Below are 23,102 nucleotides of genomic sequence, written 5' to 3'. Positions count from 1 at the left end.
CAACAAAGCCGGGGTAATTGAAGAGGTCTTTGGAGACCAAATTATGTCCAAACAATGCTTCGTCACAGCAAATGGCAGCCGCGCTGCCAAAGGATATATACAACTGGTGGAAGAACTCAAAAGCAAGGAGCTGTTCACAGATGTTGGCAAGGCAGCTGAATAAAAGGCAATTTAAGATTGGAGATTGGGTGCTGCGCAAAGTAATGGGAAACACTTTGGCACCCGGAGATGGCAAGACTAGGGCCCAAATGGGAAGGACCACACGAAGTGGTTGATTAGCAGGAAAAGGGTCATACCACTTGGAAGATGGAGATAGGAAGGTTATCCTCAGGCCGTGCAACACTGCCAATCTCAAGTTATTTTATTTTTAGCTTTCCTATAGAGTACTTGTAATTTTTCTTTTCCTCAATAAAACAAGTAGTTTTCTTTTCAGCATAGATTGTTTTCTTTTGTAAAAGTTGTTTTAGCGAGCTAGGGGCATTAAAAGCAGCGTTGGCTGGAAAAACCAACACTTACCTCTCCTAAGCCGAGATAAGGATATCTAGGCTGCAGGAAGTTGGCAGGTTTGACCAACAAGTCTTTTCCCGACTTAGGGGGCAACCAAGAAGTTTAGCAGGAATAACTAAACACTTAGCTCTATGTTGGCCGGAATAACCAAAATTTAGCTCTCCTAAGCCGAGATAAGGATATCTAGGCTGCAGGAAGTTGGCAGGTTTGACCAACAAGTCTTTGCCCGACTTAGGGGGCAACCAAGAAGTTTGGCAGGAATAACCAAATGCTTAGCTCTATGTTGGCCGGAATAACCAACATTTAGCTCTCCTAAGGCGAGATAAGGATATCTAGGCTGCAGGAAGTTGGCAGGTTTGACCAACAAGTCTTTGCTTGACTTGGGGGGCAATCAAGAAGTTTGGCAGGAATAACCAGATGCTTAGCTCTATGTTGGCCGCAATAACCAACATTTAGCTCTCCTAAGCCGAGATAAGGATCTAGGATGCAAGAAGTTGGCAGGTTTGACCAACAAGTCTTTGCCCGATTGGAAGGCAATGAAAAGGTTTGGCCGGAATAACCAAACACTTCACTCAGGGTTGGCCGGAATAGCCAACTTTGAGCTCTCTTCAGCCGAGATCAGAATCTAGGTTGAAGAGGTTGGCTGGAAAAACCAACATTCATTGTTCTTCAGCAGAGATAAGGATCTAGGCTGAAAAGGTTGGCTGAAAAAACCAACTTTTAGTCCGCTTCAGCCGAGATAAGGATCTAGGCTGAAGAGTGGTTGGCTAGAATAACCAACTTTTGGTACTCTTCAGCCGAGATAAGGATCTAGGCTAATGAGTGGTTGGCAGGGATAAGTAGATTGCAAGGTTGAGATCGGGATTGGTATCTCGGAAAGAAATTGTTATACTTCATACAAGTTATAGTTGAATAATGGATGCAGGTATAAACCGAACAGAAAGATGAGAAAATTGAAGATTTCATTCCAAACTGAAGATTTCATTCCAAAAGTGCATTACAAAAGGAGGGGCCATAGCCCAGTTACAAAAGCTTCCAAAGTTAGCATCCAAAGAAAAGAAAGCTTACAAAAGCTTACAAAAGCTTCCAACATTTGCAATGGTCGTTTTGCTTATTCCATCCAAGCTGCGAACATCATCTAATCCAATGCTCAACATCAAATTTATGTTCAACATGAGAATCTATTTCAACTGGTAACACAACAACATTTAGGAATGTACCTTTCAGTTCACATAAAACCTCTTTAACAATTTTTCGGATGAACTTTGCTTCATGCTTGTCAATTTTGATCCAAATTAAAAGTAAAGCAAGTGTATACTATGGAAATGCAAAACATGACAAACCCCACTCCCAATGTACAGTTAAGAAATGTAAAATTCAAAACATCTTGAACGTACAAAGTGAACTAATTGTTGGACAATCTTCACTGTATTACGAATAAATTATGTTTGTTACTTAACAACAAACAGAAGAAATAAAGAAAAGAAGAGAGATTGTTTGATTACAAAAATCAAACTAGAATATAAAATAAATAAATAAAAACAAATTTTTATTTTGTTACAAAAACAAAATCAAAATCTGAAACAGAAAAATAATAAAATAGAAAGTAAATTAATTACTAACCTTATGTGTTTATTGAACAAAATTCTGATCAAGTCCAGTGTTTAACACTGTGTCCTTAAGACAAATTCATTCTCTCCACGGTACTTTCAGATTATGGACGTCTATCTCCCAAGATAAAATGATCAACTACAAATGATTGCAGCACTACAACTTAGTCGTATAACAAACACACTTTGTGTATATACTCTTTCTCACAAGAAAATTAAATGTAGCAAAATGCAGAGAGTAATTACAGAGGGAAGAACAAATTTTCTGAAAATAACAAAAATCAATAGAAGGCCTGTCTATTTATAGGAGAAAATGTGACTGTTTGGTTTGAATTAAACAGGTGCAAACTTGTTTGAACAGGTATTAAACCTGTTTTGAATGAACAAGTATGGAACCTGTTGGGTTTAAATTTCAAACAAATATGAATCTATTTGGTTTAAATTCAAACAGATATTCATTTGTTCGAGTGGGAAAAAAAAATCGGAGCCAATTTTGAAATTAATATTCGAAATTCAAATTCTAAAAAATTAGAATTTAATTTTAGAAAAATAAAATTCAAATGTTTTTGGCCCAAAGAGATAAGTATTGGACCGGACAAGCCCAACCCAACCTCACACCACGCACCCACGCCCACGCCCAGGCCCAACCTGCTTGCCTGCCCTACTGGACGGCGGCGGCAGCGGCAGTGGCAGCGGGGTGTACGTGTGTGTTTATTTTTGGGTCAAATGGGTCTAGCCCGCTTTGCCCATAACCTCCCCCTCTACAAAACTTGGGTGCCCTTTGGGGCCTACCCCAAGTTCCAAACTCAAGCCTTATAAATCTACTCAAAGTTTGTCCACCAAATCAATGTAGGACAAGCCTTAAACCAAACCTTTAGAAAATTTCACCAAATACACCATTTCCATGGAGCTTTCTTTGGCTTCAATTTCCCATTCACCTGATAATGGTTTTGAGCAACCAAATATACCACGTGAATCACAACGCGACATAGAACGCATTACTACTTAGACCCGCCAACTTTGGTGTATGGGTCCCATCTAAAAAATAGACCAAAGTTAAGGAAAAAAAAATCATATTTTCCAAAACCATTTCTTATAATCCCCTACATGAATGGAATTTCATGACAACAGAAATGAAACATTATACAGAATTTGTCGAAAGAGTATAAATTGAAAATATCTTGCATCAGGATAGGTAGCTTTCGGCATTGAACCTTCCCTAGTGATAACCTATCGGACTTACTAGCTAACCAATGGACGCGATGCCTTGAATTGTTCAGCCGTTTGTGTAAGCCAAGACAATAGATTTCACACAAAATATCTTCTGACACATTGTGGTTCTCACGGTTGTGTTCATTTTGGCCTTGAACGCTCCTGGTTGTTCATGAATGCTTCTAGAGAATTTTGCCTTTTCATTCTCATAGAATCGGTCCCAGTTCGACACTCATATAGGTGATTCTTATTGTAAGTATCTCTTATACTCGTCTTGATTTTTTTGCCTAAATCAAGATATAAGTAATCATTAAAAACAAAGCTTATTCTTAAACCCTTGTATACAACATATGTTGCAGATATCACTCTCACCATAGGAATGGGTAAGGAATTTTAAATCCCATGGTGATTTCTTGTGAGCCACACATAACTTAGTTGTCCCTTTGAACTTAGTTCTTGGGATCTCCAATCATTTAAGTAGGGTTACCATTATGATGACTCTTATGTAATAGGCTTTAATCCCACCCCCTTTGATGAACTAAATACTTACTCTTTTGTCAAACCTTTTGTTAACGGATCCGCAATATTCTCTTTAGATTTTATATAATCTATTGAGGTTATTTCATTTGAGAGCAATTACCTCACGATATTATGTCGACGATGAATATGTCGTGATTTACCATTATTATAACAACCCCAACCTCTGATTTACGTTAATTCATGGTTAAATAAGCTTAATCAGTAATTAAGAGAAATTCTGAATTAAATTGCATGTGTGTGTTGCAATATTGTGCTTATATCTGTTTAGCATAGAAAGATTTGTTTGTGTTTTCGTTTCAGTTTACGAATTGAAGGCCTTATCAGCATCCGATTCAGAAATTGACTTGATTTATGTGTTAATAAGAATTTTTAGAATTTTACGGTAAGTTCAATTGAAATTCGATTCGGAACAATTAAATTAGATTAATTAATGCCACTTTGCTTAGCTTAAGCCAAATTAATTAAATACCACTAAGCAAGCTTATATAAGCCCACTCCTACCTCTCCTACACATTTTTACACCCTCATTCCCTCATCTTTGAGCTCAACGTGAGAGAGAGAGAGAGAGAGAGAGAGAGAGAGAGAGAGAAGGAAGTTGGATTTCAATTAGAGGATTGAAGAAATTGAGCAAGAATTTACTAGAATTGAAGGATTTGGACTTAGAAACTCAAGAATTAAGCTTCTAGCTCTCATCTTGACAAGCCTAGGTAAGAAATCTAACCCTTAGTTGTGTAATTGAGTTAGTTTTTCTAAGAATTCAAGTAAAGGAGGTGGACTAACATGAGAATGAGCTAGGATTAAAGAATTGTAACTCAAATCATACATGCATGTGGATATCATGAAGTTTTGAAGTTGTTTTTACAAGAATTCTCACATCATACATGCATGTGCATATCATGAAGTTTTGAAGTTGTTTTTATAAGAATTCTCACATCAATGTTCATATCTTAGTTTTGTTCAAAGAATTCAACTTGTTTTTAAGCTTAATGACTCATTTGATCATGTTTTGCAAGGTTGGAATTCATCACATTACATGTAAGTTATGTGATCTAAATTTCAAGTTTTGTTTACTACAATTGACATAGCTTTTGGGCTTGATTTTGTAAAATAGTTTGTAATTCATCATGTATTATGAGTTTCTCAATGTTTTACTAAGTTTTGGTCCAAAAGGATGTGTTTTGAAGGTTTTGAAATTGAGTTTTGAGCTTAGGAGCAATTTTGGAAATTCCAGAATTCTGCTCCTACACTCGAGTGACCACTCTGAGTACGTGCACTTTCGCTCAAGTAACCAGAAGCCCGCTCGAGTGTGAAATGCATGCTCCTAGAAGTTCTTATGTTTTGCAGGCCACTCGAGCGACAAAAATAGCGCTCGAGCGAGGGCATGTCTCTCACGCTCGAGCGACCATCGAGCGGAAAAATCAAGTAACAAGCACTTTTGCAAAAGTTTATAGATCGCTCGAGCGACAGATCTTGCACTCGAGCGACCACTCACATTTTGCATGTCCGCTTGAGCGTAAGAAGTTGCGCTCGAGCGAGGACCCTGTTTTTAGCAAGTTTTGTTAAGTGTTTTCATGCGTATTTTTGCATCCTCATTTCATTCTAGGCATTCCTAGGCCAAGATTAAAGCAAAATACACTACAAGAATTTTCATTTTTGGTGACTAAATTTTTAGTCATCGAAGGGTTTCAATGACTAAATTATTTGGTCGCAAAAGTAGTTGTCGAAGAATTGTCGGTAAACGTAATTTCCGACTAAAATTTTAGTCGCCAAAAGGTTGGACATTAAATTAAATTAGTACATTTTCAGCGACCAAACTTTTAGTCACCTAAAGTTCTACATTTTTAGCTCCTAAAATTTTAATCGGCAAAGAGTTCTTGTTTTGGCTACTAAAAATTTGGTCGCCTACTGTCCCACATTTTTGGCTACTAAAATTTTAGTCGGCGAAGAGTTCTTGTTTTGGCTATTAAATATTTGGTCGCTTAAAGTCCCACATTTTTTGCTACTAAATTTTTAGTCGGCAAAGAGTTCTTGTTTTGGCTACTAAATATTTGGTCACCTAAAGTCCCACATTTTTTTATACTAAAATTTTAGTCGGCAAAAGTGGTTTTGTTCTTTAGCTTTTGTTTTGCTATGAAATATTTTAGTAGCCTTATGTTTGATTTTCTTTTGACTACTAAGCTTTTAGTCGCCAAATGTCTATTTTTTTTTTTGCTATAAAAATTTTAGTCGCCAAATGTCTTTTCCCAATTTCTTTTTAGCTACTAATTGTTTAGCCGCCAAAAACATGATATTATGTTTTATCGCAAAATTATAATTTCTCCACAAGCTGTCTATATTCCATGCAACCTGTAATACATATATAAACAAAATGATACATTTTATCAATCATTCCACAATCTGCATCCATATACAAAAAATAAATAACTTTAAATGTCAAAGTCCATACAAACCAACTATTATCCAAACTAAAATAATAATTCCATACAAAATATATCATACAAAAATCAAAGCCCTCCGTATACAAAAAATACATTTACTACCAAGTGAAATTACCATTTGGCATGGTGCAAATTACAATGGTAATTTGTACCACGACAAAAGGTGATATATGTACCACGACAAAAGTTTTCTATAAATCATGACAAAAGGTCATATATGTATGCCGACAAATGGTATATATGACCACGACAGAAGGTGATCTATGTACCACGACAAAATTTTTTCTATAGACCATGACAAAAGGTCATATATGTAAGCTGACAAATGATCATAAATGTACCATGACAGAAGGTGATCTATGTACCACAACAATCATTATCTGTTGATTGCCAAAAGTTTTCTGTATCAGTAATAGTGAACGACACAAAAGCTGAGGACGACAAAAGTATTATATTAGTTCTACACAAAAGTGAAAATTCTTCTCCATACACCAATATGGATTATCCACAAGTCCACGCAACAAAGCCATCTACAAAGAAAAATAAAAAATGAAACATTAGAATTGGTTACAAAATATCAATTCAGTCAGCCATATGGAACATGTTCTAACATGTATTTAAGGTAGAACAATCGAGAAATGTCTTTTAGAAATAAAAGAAAGTATATATATATATGTATCATGCAATATTTATTCCAACCAACTGCACAAACAATATAATATGTAATTTCTTTGTCCTATAAATATATAAAGGTAATTATTAGAATATGTAGATGTTATTTTCATAAAGTTATCGCTTTTTAAACTAAGTGTTGCGAGTTTTTCGACTAAGTGTAAGGTGTATTCGGCTCAAACTCCAAGCCTATGGGTCCTAATTACATTTCGTCAGGTGTCACAGGTCATAATTATCATGGGAAAGCAGTCTGTGAGAGCCACACGGTGGTTTGGGGGTTGTTTTGAATTTTCGTCCCTGAAACCCCATTTTTCGAGTAAGTTTAGGGCGTATTCGGCTCTAACCCCCAACCTACGGGTTTGGATTATATTCCTTCAGTTGTCACAAGTCCTATTTGTCATGAGAAAGCTGTCTGTGAGAGTGACACGGTGATTTGGGGGCTATTATGAATTTTCTGCCCCGGAAAGCTCTTTTTTGAGTAAGTTTAGGGTGTATTCGGCTCTAACTCCCAACCTATGGGTCCAAATTAGGTTCCGTTAGTTGTCACAAGTCCTATTTGTCATGGAGAAACTATCAGTGTGAGCCACACAGTGGTTCGAGGGCTATTTTGAATTTTTTCCCTCAAAACGCCCTTTTTCAAGTAAGTTTAAGGCGTATTCGGCTTTAACTCCCAACGTACGGGTATGGATTACATTTTGTCAGTTTTCACAAGTCCTATTTGTCATTAGGAAACTGTTCATGTGAGCCACACATGGTTCGGGGGTTGTTTTGAATTCCCCCCCTTCCCTCGGGAAACGCCCTTTTTCAACTAAGTCTAGGGCATATTCAGTTCTAACTCTCCACATATGGGTCCGAATCACATTTCATCGGTTGTCACAAGTCCCATTTGTCATGGGGAAGCTATCCGTGAGAGTCACACAGTCGTTCAGAGGCTATTTTGAATTTTTGCCCTCAAAATTCCCTTTTTCGAGTAAGTTTGGGGCGCATTTGGCTCTAACTCCCAACCTACGAGTCCGGATTATATTCCGTCAGTTGTGACAAGTGCTATTTGTCATGGGGGGACTGTCTGTGTGAGCCACATGGTGGTTCGGGGGCTGTTTTGAATTTTCGCCCCCGAAACGCCCTTTTTCGAGTAAGTTTAGGGCGTATTCGGCTCTAACTCCCAACCTACGGGTCCGAATTACATTCCGTCAGTTGTCACAAGTCCTATTTGTCATGGGGAAGCTGTCGATGAGAGTCACACGGTCATTCAGGGGCTGCTATGAATTTTCGCTCTTGGAAAGCTCTTTTTCGAGTAAGTTTAAGGCGTATTCGGCTCTAACTCTTTACCTATGGGTTTAAATTACGTTCTGTCAGTTGTTACAAGTCTTATTTGTCATGGCGAAGCTGTTTGTGAGAGTCACATGGTGGTTCGGGGGCTGTTTTGAATTTTCACCCCCAAAACACCCTTTTTCGACTAAGTATAGGGCGTATTTGGCTCTAACTCCCAACCTACGGGTCCAGATTACATTCCGTCAGTTGTCACAAGTGCTATTTGTCATGGGGGAACTGTCCGTGTGAGCCACATGGTGGTTCGGGGCTGTTTTGAATTTTTGCCCTCGAAATGCCCTTTTTTAACTAAGTTTAGGGCGTATTCGGCTCTAACTCCAAACTTACAGGTCCGAATTACATTCCGTCAGTTGTCACAAGTCCTATTTGTCATGGAAAAGCTTCCGGTGAGAGTCACACGGTCATTCAGGGGCTGTTATGAATTTTTGCCCTTGGAAAGCTCTTTTTCGAGTAAGTTTATGGCGTATTCGGCTCTAACTCTCTACCTACGGGTTTGAATTACGTTCCTTCAGTTGTCACAAGTCTTATTTGTCATGGCAAAGCTGTCTGTGAGAGTCACATGGTGGTTCGGGGTCTGTTTTGAATTTTCACCCCGAAAACACCCTTTTTTTGACTAAGTTTAGGGCGTATTTGGCTCTAACTCCCAGCCTACGGGTTCGGATTATATTCCGTCAGTTGTCACAAGTGCTATTTGTCATGGGGGAACTGTCCGTATGAGCCACACGGTGGTTCGGGGCTGTTTTGAATTTTTGTCCTCGAAATACCCTTTTTTGACTAAGTTTAGGGCGTATTCGGCTCTAACTCCAAACTTATAAGTCCGAATTACATTCTGTCAGTTGTCACAAGTCCTATTTGTCATGGGAAAGCTGTCTGTGAGAGTCACATGGTTGTTTAAGGGCTGTTTTGAATTTTCGCCCCTGGAAAGCTCTTTTTTGAGTAAGTTTAAAGCGTATTCGGCTCTAACTCTCTACCTATTGGTCCGAATTACGTTCTGTCAGTTGTCATAAGTCCTTTTTGTCATGGGGAAGTTGTCCGTGAGAGTCACATGGTCTTTCAGGGGCTGTTTTGAATTTTTGCCCCCGAAACGCCCTTTTTCGACTAAGTTCAGGGCGTGTTCCGCTATGTTATGAAAAAAAAATGAAGAGGGAAAAAGAATAAAAATTAAAAGAAAAGCAATCAGATGGACTTCAGTTCGTATTTACTGATATAATCAAGAAACCTCCAAAGAATAGAGGAAAACTACAAAAAAATATATATATCAAAGAAGGAACAAACCAATTTTTGTCAAAGTCATTTCTGAACCTCTCAATCTAGATCTACCCTACCATCCTACTTTTAAGACCACATCTTTCATTAAAATAGAATCAGTATTATGCCTCCATCTAAACAAATACCCATTTACAATCTTTGGTATACCCATTATCTTTGTTAAGGCTTTCATTCAACAACAAACAGAAGATCCGAATAGTTTCATTATACAGCCCAAGTAAAGGTAGTGAATCAATTCCAAATTTCTAGTACAACAAAAATGAGAAGGCATTCATGGAACACTACAAAAATGATTGAGTCGAGATGCTAAATTATCATTTCACATGCTACACTGTCAAATATGTACAAAAATTATCTCAGGTCTGCAGGAAAGATGACAAAAACTAAAAACAGGGAATTCAAATCAATGCAATTGCCAAGAAACAAATGAATCAACGTTGGAGAGTGCTCAGATGTTTGTATTTTGTACAGATTAGGGCATCAGTAAAAAAAAAATCATAAATTGAATTACTGCTAACTACCAAAGATTTGGAAACTGGTAGACAAGGTTCCATGGATACAAGCTTTGTCGTTCTAGTGTTGATATAATAAAAAGGATGTTAAATGATTTATGATAAGCCATTTAACCATTACAATAGTGTGTGATGAGGAAACTGAGAAAAATATACCTTGGTAGGCTTCTTCTAGAATTGATATAATTGTTGTGTCGCCATTGAAAATGGCAGATAACAATATCAAATGAGGAGGTTCTATCTGTCAGTTGTCATAAGTTCTATTTGTCATGGGGAAGGTGTCCATGAGAGTCACACAATCATTCGGGGGCTGTTTTGAATTTTCGGCCTCGGAAATCTATTCGCCCCTAAAATGCCCTTTTTCGACTAAGTTTAGGGCATATTTAGCTCTAACTCTCTGCCTATAGGTCAGAATTACGTTCCGTCAGTTGTCATAAGTCCTATTTGTCATGGGGAAGCTGTCCACGAGAGTCACACGGTCGTTCGGGGACTGTTTTGAATTTTCGCCTCCTGGAAAGCTCTTTTTCAAGTAAGTTTAATGCATATTCGGCTCTAACTCTCTACCTACGGGTCTGAATTACGTTCCGTCAGTTGTCACAAGTCCTATTTGAAGATAAAGAGTACACGTATTTTAATTCTTCAATTGCATGATCTTAGCTTGTCCTTATGCTTAACAATAAAGAGATAATATTGTTTAGTGAATACGTAAATCTAAGTTTGTATAAGTTTTAGTATGATATGAATAAAATTCTTCTTACCAAATACGACGATGACCGTCTGAACCCTCCAACAGTGTTGGGAGTTATAAAACCACAGAGTTCAAATGATTAAGTTGTTCTTGTTGCGCCTCCCTTGCTTTTTTTTTTTCCTTCTTCTACTTCTTTCATCAGCTCCTCTCTCTCCCTCATCATCTCTTCACGATCTCTCTGGTGCTCTTCTTTCTCCTTCATCAAATCTTCATGAAGAACCTCCATTTCAGATCGCATTGCTTCCATTTGTTTGTCACGAGATCGTGCCGCACTATCAGATGGCAAATAGGGTCGTGAGACACTCTCAAATCCACGCAAGTAATTCTTTCTCTGTCCAAGCACTTGCCGTGAGAGTTCCTCCTGTGTCAATGGGATCCCCGCATCCGTGGCTGTCGCTTGTAGATTCACCATCGCATCCTATCATGACCAAAAAAAGTAGACTATGAAGAATCACATGCAATTTTGTGCTAAGATAGGAATTAATATTAAATACAATTGGCAAAAAAAGTTTACTCTTTACATGTAGCTCACCACATTTGGGATCAATCCATTCATTTGTTTTCTTCGATTTATGTGATTTGGAATAAAATTTCAAAAAATCCAACTCCCCATTTTCATCTACCTATTAGTTTCAAATAACAAAATTTATTCGTTACAGTAGTAACCATGACTTTCATCTTACATGTATAAGTGATGAGAAATATGTTCCAAATGCATCTAGCCCACCATGAGCAACATTGCTATTAGAAATGAGCGAGATCCACTGGTGTGAATGTATGGTAGCAAACTTTGGTTTGCTTTACCAGCTTTAGAACGTTTCAAAAAAAAAGGAATATTCAAGAATTAGTACATATCAATGCATAATACACAAATATATCAATAGAATCGTTTATATTTGTTTGTTACCAAATGAGATGCATTCTTCCAAGCCACATCAATCATGTGTTTCCAATCATCCAAGCAAACTCCTGTAGGCAGATGACTATATGGGTCATCAACACCCTCTTCTACAAGTTTTTCGAAGTGTTGCTTCAAGGTGTACTTCCAATCCTTATACAAGAGATACGCCTCCGTATCAACGATCTCTTGAGCTTGTTAATCAGTATGAAAATCCTCACCAATTTCAAACTTGTCCTGCAAGCATAAGTGTGTGATGTATTACAAAAATTAAATGCAGCAATTGCAACTTTACATAATGAAGACATTTAGTTTAAGGTTAGAAATTACTAGCATAGCTTGTACTACAACATCTTTAATACTTTGATCAATTTTTTTCCATGACTTCACTCCCTTGAGAGGGCATAACCGTCTTATTTACAAGCCCAACTCATTTGTTGCAGGGGTGGCATTCCCTCTAGTGAGTGCATTCAGCATGCGATTGACATAAACAAGTAGTTTATCCCCCTTTTTTGCTCGTAATCCTTTTTTGCACTCCTTTTCCGAGTGTAGGACCGCGTACACGAGTTGATGTACTTTTCCCTGGTCAAGAAGGGGCAACAAGTGTAAGGCCTTCAAATTGTAAATAGTGCCCCAAGAATATAATCGACAATAATTAATATTAAATTTTAAATTTTATCAGCAAATTTTCTAGGGGATTATAATTTTTTTATACATGCAAGAAATTGTCTTTCTAGATGAAGAAAAATCATTTGCTTAAGTTCAATAAATTGATCTTTAGGGGCTGAAACACACCTACAAAACTACCAAGAAGAAGAATAAACATTGTAGTCCTCAGTCAGTCAACCCTAAAGATGCAACAAAAAAGTACAATGGTCTTACCTACGCCGTGCGCCTGTGTCTCTTCCACAAATGTTTGTGTGTGATCCGGCAGTTGTGTCTCATTGGATAAATTCTGTGGTGTGACAATGACATGTGCAGATGTTCCTGAGGGTGATGCTATGGGGTTAGTTGTCGTTTTCTTACGCCACCATGTCTTCATCCCAGGAACCATGTATATATGAAGTAAAAACATCACATGCATCATCGATATTATAACCAATATGGATTGTTTACAACAAAATTACAACAAGACAACAATAGGAAAATAATTGATAATGATTGTCAAATAAAAGTGTTGTACATAAACCAATGTTAGGCATAAATGTCAAATGAGGAGGTTCAACATTGCGAAAAAGTTTACAACATAGCTCAGCATGATGACATGAAGAACAACATAAACAAAAGGACTAAACTCTCATCTAATTACATAACACATAAAGAACAACAATCTCTTTCATCCCTTTCCCTATTACATCAACAAATGGACAAAAAGACAAAACAACAATTACCAAGAACACACATCGAAATTTAGAACCCATATATCCAGACTCTATTACACATCCAAATTTAGAGCCCATACATCAACACTCTATGTCCATATCTGTATAAAAATCACTGTCAAGCTCATCTTCTTCTTCATTGTCACCCTCCATTGTCGGTTCATCTTCATTATCACATATGAAGTCATCATCCATACCAACCTTGGGTAGTACACGGTTATCAGACTACAAAACTTCCATTAGAATAATTTCAGCGTCAATATCATCTCGACGCAACACCACATCGTCATCGATAGGTTTAGTTGGTACAACATCAGTGCTTTCATCTTGTTGGAACACATCATTAGATTGTGGCACATCCACCTTGGACACATCCCAGATTCTTCGATGTTGAAACTTTTCTACTACTCTCCAATTGGCACCTAACTTCGTATCATGCACGTAGAAAACTTGTTGCACTTGACTTGGTAACACAAACGGGTCGTCTTTATACCATCGACTTCTTACATCAATAGTAGTGAAATGTGGTTCGACACGCAAAGTTCTGTTACTACTGATGTTATACCCTTCACATTGGAATAAAACAATACATGCCTAAACAAATATGTCATTTCCCAAACTTTGCAAATGTAGCCGTAGAACTTTATGAATTGGCCTTCATGGTCTCCTTCCATTACCAATCCACTATTTTGAGTTTTACGACAGTTGTCACGGTCGCGAGCATGGAATCGGACGCCATTACAAATGCATCCCGAATATGTGCTCACTAAGTTGTTAGGACCATTTGCCAGTGACCACATCTCATCGGTTGCTTCGAGTGATTTTTTGTGCCGCTATTGGTTCATCTACATTAAAAAAAAAACTGTCATGTTATTTTTGACATAACTTAACTTGATGTGTAAACTACACTATAAGGAATTTTAACATACACGATTTTTGAAGCATTTAGGAAATTCTTTACATTATATCTTCGTAATGTCGCATGTACTTCCATGTTGTTGTTGCAACAACATCTTGTATTCCCTACATAGGACAACGTAATTCATAAGTAATTTGAAGAATGATTACTAAAAAAAAAGCATATAGGTCACATATAGTACGTCACAGGTTTGACTCGTACTCTAGATATTCTTCTACATCTAAGCTGTTTTGTAGGACAAACTAATGAGCCCTTTCACGGTCAGTTGCAGACACATCAGTTTCCCTTATTAGTAGACCAAATGGATGAACATTTTGAGTGAAAATTGTCAACCCCGGGCCATTGTCACCCTCGTCATAGTTCCTTTCTGCCCGATTAAACACCGTTTCAACGTCGTCTAAATACATTGAACAAAACGTCATACACTCTTTTGAAATGTAAGCCTCCGCAATGGAACCTTCTGGCTGAGCTTTATTGCGAACAAATCGTTTCAGAAGTCCGAGCATCCTACATGCCAATATGATTTGAATGTTAATATTTACATTATCTACTATATGTAAATAGAGGTGTTCAGGAACTCGTGGTATTACCTCTCAATGGGATACATCCATCGATATTGCACAGGCCCTCCAAGCATAGCCTCGTGAGGCAAATGAATTGCCAAGTGGACCATGACATCAAAAAATGCAGGAGGAAAAATCTTTTCAAGCTTACAAAGTATAAATACGATTTATTCCTCCATATTTTCCAAATTAGTCACCCTCAATGTCTTTGAGCACAATTGTTTGAAAAAATTTCCCAACTCAAAAAGTGTGGTCCCAATTTCCTTGGAAAGGTATCCATACATCCCAATTGGAAGTAGTCATTGTAGAAGGACATAACAGTCATGAGTTTTGAGGCCAACCAATTTTCCACCATGAGTGGTGACACAATTGGATATATTTGCTACATAGCCATCATGGTACTTAATCGATTTCAAGATATCACAAAAACCTTGTCGCTTTACCGGGGACAATGTGTATGATATCGAAGGCTTCTCAAATGAGCCATTGGAACGCCTCTTCAATTGTAACTCCTTTCGTATCCGCATGTCTTCTAGATCCAAGCGGGCTTTATCCGTGTCCTTGTTCTTGCCATCAATGCTCAGTAGTGTCCCCACCAAATTGTCACATATATTCTTCTCTATGTGCATGACATCAAGATTGTGTCGAAGTTTCAGCATTGTCCAATAGGGTAGGTCGAACATAATGCTTCTTTTTGTCCAATTGGAAGGTGGATTTTCATTCTGTTGTCTTTTTTGATTGTTTGGATGCTTGCCATACGGTCTGTATGTTCCCGAATCAATTTGCTGTAGTATTTGTTCTCCCGATAACTCCACAGGTTTGGACCGATGCTCGTTCTGACCATTGAAGAGCTTACTTCTTTGCCAAATATGGTTCTCGAGCAAGTGGCGGTGGGCACCCATATATCCTATCTTACTTTGCAGATGCTAAGATGATGTATCCATGTTACAATTAGGGCAAGCCAAGTAACCTTTTGTAGTCCAACCAGACATGGCACCATATGCGGGGAAGTCATTGATGGTCCACATGATTGCTGCATGCATTTTAAATATTTGACCGTTCGAGGCATCATATGTTTGCACACCATGCTCCCACAAATTCATTAACTTCTCCACTAATGGTTGCAAGTAAACATCGATGTCTCTTCCAAGGGCAGATGGACCGGGAATAAGCATTGACATCATCAGAACTGGCTCTTTCACACACTTCCATGGGAAAAGATTGTAAGGCATTAACAGTACGGGCCACATGCTGTATGAAGTGCTCATATTTCCAAACGGATTAAAACCATCCGTGGCAAGCCCTAACCTTACATGTCGGGGTTCCACAGAAAATGTAGGATACTGCAAATCAAAGTCCTTCCATGCCTGACCATTGGCTCAATGTCTTAACATTCCATCATCCACACGCTTCTCTTTGAGCTATCTCATATCTGCGGTGGTTTTTTTTGACATGTACAATCTTTTCAAACTCGGTGTCAAAAGAAAGTACCTCAATATTTTGTGAGGAATCTTTTTACCACTCTGATTGTTGAACTTGTATCTAGACTCCTTACATGTAGGGCAATTCTCTTGTTTTACATTGTCCTTCCAAAACAAAATACAATCATTCTTGCATGCATGAATGGCCTCGTATCCCAAACCCAATTCATGTAAGAACTTTTTCGCTTCGTAAAGGGTCCATGGAACAGTTTCATCACACTTTGGGAGAATGTCTTTGAAAACTTACATAACCATATTGAAAGATTTGTTGCTCCATTTATTGTACACCTTAATATCAAGCATCTTAATAACGAAAGACAACATGGAAAACTTTTCACACTCCGGGTGCACTTTGCGTCAAGCATCATCAACCAACCTAATGAACTTCACCAAATTTTCTCTCTCTGAGCGATTAGGTTCTTCATCGATATGATCATCCATGAGGCCACTCATGTAAATCTCTTCCAACATAGTTGGTAACTCGCCCAAATTATTGTCAATGTCTAAAATTGCAGCTCCATATCTTTCACCATCAATGTTTGACACACTAGGCTGATCATGACACAATGGAACATGTTCTCCATGGTGCACCCAACTTCTATAAGAACACACGATTCCTCTTCAAATCAAGTGCAGCCATACAACTTGTCGACTATGTGTAGACGTCCCTGAACGCCCCGGGAGGATGAGTCCCGTTTTGTTCATTTGGGCTCACTACAGTTCGAACTCTCAAACCGTCACGGTTCTTAATCTGAACCAAAGAGTCCAAATCCGGCAAATCGTTTTGAGAAAAAGAGATTTTTAGAAAAGAAGTGCCAAACATGGACTGTTTTGCCAGATACAGAGTCGCCACCTAAATATATTTTTTATGGGAGAATTTAGGAAACTCTGACTCGGTGCCAAAGGCCACGTGTCCGTCATCACCAAAGTTGCCTCGGCTCGGGAGCTTGGGTACGATTAGGGAAGGTCAGCTATGAGCACCCACTCTAGCCTGATCCGAAGATCGGCCTCTACTAACCATGATATCCGATTTTGAAAACGTTATGTGTTCTTATTCTGGTTATTAGCCTAGAATTACTATGTTATGCGCACAGCAAACAAATATAGACCAAATCACCTAAATTGGAACAAAACACAGTATGTTTGTTTTGAAAATGGTTTGCTACTCGCAAGTAGGCCAAAATGCAGGTTTTGCCACCCTTAAGTGGACTTTCAGAAAAAATGGTTTTGCCACTATCGAGTGGGCTTAAAACTCACAGTTTTAATGAATTAGCCCAATTTAAGCAATTCGACCTTCATCCACAGGCATTCAAGCAGTTATATCACATAAGCAGCTAGCCTCATGGTAATCATGCTATCATGGCAACACTCACACGCATGCAAGGATGCTAAAGCAAAAGAACTTACAGAGTACTCCAAGCCAAAACAGAAACTAGTTAGTAATCATATGCATGATCCTAGTTCATGTTAAGATGGCTAATGCAACACATGCAAAATGCAACTAAGATAGGCTCGACTAATCTATAATGACATGTGAAATGCTACAACTAACACGTATTCAATTTGGAATTGAAATATAAATGCAGTTAGAATGATGCGCCGAGCTCGGTGCATGCAAGACAAATGTATGAATGCACGCATGCATAGCATAAGGTATGCTAATTTAAATATGTCCTAGTCTACCATCATAAGCGGGTAAATAAAAGGGAAGAAAGACGTGGGGTTGGAAGACATGCACACACTCACGCACACTTATTACACAATTGCCCTCGCTCGGAGGGTCCGAATAAATATTACAGTCCAAATAAATGATACTAAATTAAATATTGCAAAATTTCTAATCTAATTAATAAATTAAATGGAAAGAGAAGATGGCCGCAACCCCTGCCTCGGGATGCGTGAATGATGCATGCTCGGATTTATCTTGTCCCGAAAGCCCGTACCATACCACTGCTGCCTCTGTTTACACTGCCCTACTTCTCTGAAAACTGCCAAAATCCTGGGACTGGTTCCCTGAACCCTGTAGGACACCATCGGCTGAAGGGAATACCCACCGGCCATGGAACTTACCCATCGGTTGGGGTTTCACATTATCGGCCACCAATCCATGGCCGGTCGGCACTCTACAGTGCCGGTCGGCAGAAACTCCCTGCAGAAACTGGTTTTTGACAGCAACAAGGACAGACAGTGTATGACATGGAATTTCAAACAAATGTATGCGCGGGCACACTCCCTATCATGCAAGGGACTCGAGGGAGCATGACCCTTGACCCTCGGGCCATCAATCATGCATCTTGATGCATGATGGCCTAAGGAGCCAAGGTTGCAATTCAATGAAAATGCATGCAACATATAAATGAATACCAAAACCCTATCATGCCAAAGTCAAGGGCCTCAGTAACCGAGAGTTGAGACGCGTTACATCACTTGTAGTATGAACACTTCTCCCCCCTCACACTTGGTTTGACACCCTAAACCAAGCAATGCAATGCATGTTATGCAAACATGGCTTGAAAATGCAACATATCACTAAAATCCAAAGCATGCCAAATGTAATGCAACATATCATGGCAAGCATGCAATGTTCCTAACATGCAATGCTACAATGCAACTCATCATGCAATGCTAATATGGTAGAATGCACGCATGCAATTAGAGGCAACAAGTCAAACATACGACCATGTCCAAGAAGGGAGATAGACTGAAATGGGAGGCCTCAAACACCCCCAAAAACAGTGGCAAAAAGTGCCTCAAGTGATGGACAAAATGCACTATAAACATGCAAGCCAAAAGGGGGGCCAAAGCTAAGGCATAACAAATTGCATTCTACCACCACTAACCCAAACAAACATGGCATGAACTATACAACCAAAAACAGAATTTTAACATGCAAAAAGAGCTCCAAAACCCACACATATGGCATCCCAAATGAAACAAACACCTAGGCATACACAATGCACGTTTCAAGGCATAAGAGGGTACAACTTCAAAGCATGAGAGGAGCGATGAATGCAAGTATACAAGCATGGTTTAGGGACTGAAATGATATGCTAAGTGATTCCAAATCATCGAAATAGCCTAACCAATGCATGTTCATGACCCATACCCTCAAGGCTCTCAAGCCAAAATGCAAAGAGGTGACACCAAACATGGCAAGCATGACTGAAACAGTGGCCAACAGATCTTGAACATGGCAAAATGATGCTAATACCTTCATAATATTAGGCTACATCATGCGAGAATCATGGCCTTAATGCATGGCATACCTCTAGGCAACCTTGAGGAGATATAAAGCAAGTATAATATGCATGAAAGAGACCAACAAACCCACATGAGACAGAGGTAAAACATGTTGTATAAACACCAAATAAGCTCTGAAATGAATCTAACAAGATTAGACATGCATGCTACCACATTGAGCCAAATATGCAAACAAGAGAGAGACCAAGGGAGAGGGGTGTCCCTCCCCTATGCAAGACCTCAAACCCACTTCTTTACCACTGAAAATCCATTGGATTTCAGTGGTGAAAAGAACCAAACACTCAAGCAAATAAAGCCTAACAATGGAAGCACCAAAAGGGCCAAACAAGGCCTAAGAGGGTGAGTTCGACCCCCAATGCCAAAACACCCTTAATGAAAGTTCTTAAGCATGAAAATATAAGACTTTTTTTAGTTATACACAAAGCTCAAACCAATATGCAAGATAGGTCAAAAGCCAATGCAAGATTGGGGAAACTAAAGTGAAAGTCTTACCCTTGAAGAACACTTCAAGAACAGTTGGTCCAGCCACCCTCTACTGAGCAAAATCAGTCCAAAATCTCAAAAAAACAACCCTCAATGCCTCTCAATCTCGGAGCAAGGTGTAATGGTGTGTGTATTAGTGCAAAAGTAAGGTCAAAATGCACTTTTAGGCCAAGAAAACACACAAGGGAGGAGAGAGAGGGAAATATAGAGAGAGAGTGTGTATATATGATGTATATGTATATAAGCTCTGGTTTTTATGTTCAAAACTCCAACCTTTAACAATGGAGGAGGAGTGGCCCTTAAATAGGCAAAAGAAATGGTCTAAAGCTTCTCAAAGAAGCTAAGTAAAAGGGGGCAAAGGGACAAGGAGGTCAAGGCTTCTTGAGGAAGCTAAGACAGCTGGCCAAGCTTCTTGAGGAAGCTTTGACAAAGGGTCAAGCTTCCTCAAGAAGCTTTGACCAAAAGAGGGAAAAAGGCGTAAAACAACCACTTCATGCACGGGGAGGAGTGTTGGTGCATTCCAGCTGGCACAGCTGGCATGCACCAAGTCTGAAGGGTGCAAAAGGGTCACACCGGCCAGCAAAAAAAAGTCACCGGACAAAACAAAGTGCCGATCGGCAAAATATAGTGCCGACCGGCCTTTGGTTTTAAGAAACCACTGCCGGTGGCACCAATAAACGGCCGGTGATGTGAGGGGACAGCCAGTGGGGTGTGGGAATGGCCAACAAGCCATTCCCTGCCTTTCAAGGCAAAAACACAAGTGTTTGGTACAAAACCAGACACCGAAAAGTTGAGTCGAGAGATCCTGAGGCGAGGTGCGCAGCCGAGACCTCCGGGAACTCGAGACGAACACAAGCACGGATGATCACCGAGTGTTCCAACGGCGATGTCCAAGTCTTGAGGACGGTCAAAAATGGGGTGTCTACAGTTGCCCCTCTTTGACAGAACTCGAAATTCATAACAATGACGGGAGTGAATGTCAAAGCCCAGAGACGACCCATTTTTGACAAGGCCGAAGACTGAGACAGACATGCAAGACAAGCAGGATATGTGCCCGAAGGTAGGGGCAAAATGCAAGACAATGCACAAAGCCGAACATAACTTATGATTCTCGATATGCCTCACTCAGAGTATACCATACCTGTCCAGTTTGTCGGGTTGTACCGGCCTTAAATGAACCGTACATACAATATCGTGCCTGCAAAGAAAACAAACTTAACAGGTACAATGTGATTAACGACATGCATATTAATGTACTTGAAAATGCGTGACAATGCAAAGCAAGTGGGAAGCATAACAATGCTGTGAAGGCACAGACATGTGAGTAGAGCATGCGGTCTACGCAGGCAACGAAACGGATCATAAGCATGCGGTCAACGCAAGCAATGAAATTGGTTTCAAACGTGCGGTCTACGCAAGTAAAACATGCGGTCTACGCAGGTAATGAATTTGAACACAAGAATGCGATCCACGCAAGCAAAACATGCGGTCTACGCAAGTAATGAAATTGATTACAAACATGCGGTCTACGCAAGTAATGGAATTGATTACAAACATGCGGTCTATGCAAGTAACGTAATTAATTATAAACGTGCGGTCTACACAAGCAAAACATGCGGTCTACGCAAGTAATGAAATTGATTACAAACATGCGGTCCACGCAAGTAATGGAATTGATTACAAACATGCGGTCTACGCAAGTAACGTAATTAATTATAAACGTGCAGTCTACGCAAGCAAAACATGCGGTCTACGCAAGTAATGGAATTGATTACAAACATGCGGTCTACGCAAGTAACGTGTATGAGAAGAGTTGAATGTACACATGTAAGTAAAAACATGTTATTCACAATGCTGGAATGTAAAGTACTGTAACACAGCATAATTGAAACGATTTGTGGAATCCACAAGACATGAAAAGGATACGGAAAGGGACGTTCTTCGTACGTACCGAGCATCGCTCGTAGAAGTTGTGGCCTGAGGTCAACTCGAAGGTTCACGTTTCAAAAGTGTGCTTTCCCGCATTGTCTCGAGTGATGAAGGTGCCAAACCATGTAGTTGACCCGAACAAAGGTGCGGAAGGTGCGTTGACCGCAAGGGGAGTTTTACTGGTATCAATTCCGACACTTTGCTACCCTGCCATTCTATGCTTTACTTTCCTTTTTACTGGTAGTTTAAGCACAGTGCACTGCCTCGGGCAGGTTTTATTCTTTCTCAAAATTACATATTTCGCAAAACACGTGATGGGAATGAAACGACCATTTTGTTCAAAAGATGTTGCATTTGTAAATTTTCTATGCATCGTGTCGCAAGGTATCACACCACAATGTGAACGAAATTGAACCTGTTTTGAACATTGAGTACTTGCATCGTAATAATCAGGTAGTGAACCGACTTACAACTCGATAAGCAAAACAAAGGCATGATATAACCAATCAAGTGTGAGTACAACTTGATAAACAAATCAAAGACTTAAAGAGAGTGAAATACAACTCGATAAGCAAATGTACAATAACTCGATAAGCAGACAGGTGTGACTCCGCAAGAATCGATCACCGGGGGGGGATTGGAGGTGGTGGAGTTCCCCAATCCCCAGCATAAACAGCTCAGGGAACGAGGAGGAAGACCATCGGCCAGGGGTAGAGGCCATTGGCCACAAGAAATGGCCATCGGCCACAAGAAATGGCCATCGGCCATAAATTTGTTCGGTCGGGAAAAAGTGATGGCCGGTCGGCACAATATTTGGCCGGCCGACCATGAATGAAGGAACCACCAGAATGTTGACACCTGTCCTCCACCCAACCTTATCTCCTACAAAAGACCTCAGCTTCGTAGTTTTTCTCAATTCCACACTGATTTGCTCTAATGGAAGAGTTTCTTGCTCAAAATCTCACAGCTTGGATTGCTAGCTTGGATGGCTCAGAAAAGGTGAATTTTCGGGGTTTCGACATAAATGCACTATTCACTCTGGGTCGTACCCCGTTGCACCTTCCGTTTCTCCATGCTGCGGCGAGGTTTTGGAATCCGGTGACGCATGTCATTAGCTTCGCTGGGCAAGAGATATGTCCTACCTTCGAAGATTTCCGAGCCTTAATGGAGTCCGAGCGCGACGAGGAGCTCCTGCCCCAACTTAATTTTGGCCATGCCCAATCCTTAGGGCAAATGTGTGGACTCACTATGCATGACGCTCGGTTTCTGATTTGTGACGGGATGCTGGATATTCCGAGTTTGATCGATCGGTTTTCTGATGCCGGTGATCGCAACAACCATTATTGGCA

Source organism: Camellia sinensis, chromosome 6 (assembly GCF_055761805.1).
Source record: "Camellia sinensis isolate YWXY chromosome 6, ASM5576180v1, whole genome shotgun sequence".
Classification (NCBI taxonomy): domain Eukaryota; kingdom Viridiplantae; phylum Streptophyta; class Magnoliopsida; order Ericales; family Theaceae; genus Camellia; species Camellia sinensis.
Note: the sequence above shows the minus strand (reverse complement) of the source record.